Here is an 823-nt window from a genome sequence, read left to right on the forward strand (position 1 = left end):
CACCTGTAGGGTGGCACTCCTAGGAATGCTAAATAAGTGAATCCCTCACTGCCTAGCAGAGCACTTGCTTTCAGTGATACTATAGTTTCTATTGTTTTGCTTTTTAAGTTTCAAAATAAAATTCAATATCACAACATGCAATCTTAATGTAAGAATATCCTATACATATTATTCAGTGTCATGTATTCCCATCTTCCAGCTCACATTCCCAAAAGCTACCAAAGCTGAGATTGCACCAGACTGAAGCCAGGAGCCCCGAACTCAATCCAGGTCACAATGAGAATGGCAAGGAACCGACTTTTCCAGGGTCTGCATTAGCAGGAAGCTGGAACTGGAAGCTGACCTGAATTCAAGAATTGCGTGCAAAAAGCAAGGGTCCCAATCAGCATGTCAATAGCTTGATCAAATTTTTGTTTCGAAAACTTCCTTCAATTTTTTACTTTTTTTTTTACTTTTTAAAGATTGATTTTATTTGACAAGCAAAAATACAGGACTCTTCACAAATTTGCACCTCAACGTTGCCCAGGGACTATGCTAATCTTCTCACATATAGTTCCAATCTTAGTACTTGTGCTGCCAAAGCAAGCACAGCATCTTTCAATTTACCAAATATAGCATTAAGCAATTTTTATGATACTGCTGTATTACATTCTGTAAATATAGTGTAACTAAATTAATTATTTGTGTTTAAACATTTAGCTTATTTTCAAAATTTTAATAATATAAATGGTCTGTTTTCCCCATTATTGCAATGATTTTTATACATCTCCTTAACAAAAAAAATCTTAAAAATGAAATTACTGGGTCAAAGGATATCTAAATT

General features: G+C 34.4%; 1 non-coding gene across 1 annotated transcript; it reads right to left on the reverse strand.

Annotated features, from left to right (window-relative positions):
- Positions 1-481: 481 nt before the first annotated feature.
- Positions 482-589, reverse strand: LOC118757931 (U6 spliceosomal RNA). Its single transcript, XR_004995438.2, has one exon. It is a non-coding gene; the product is annotated as a U6 spliceosomal RNA (small nuclear RNA).
- Between the last annotated feature and the right edge of the window lie 234 nt (positions 590-823).

This window comes from Ochotona princeps, chromosome 5, assembly GCF_030435755.1.
Source record: "Ochotona princeps isolate mOchPri1 chromosome 5, mOchPri1.hap1, whole genome shotgun sequence".
NCBI classification, from domain to species: domain Eukaryota; kingdom Metazoa; phylum Chordata; class Mammalia; order Lagomorpha; family Ochotonidae; genus Ochotona; species Ochotona princeps.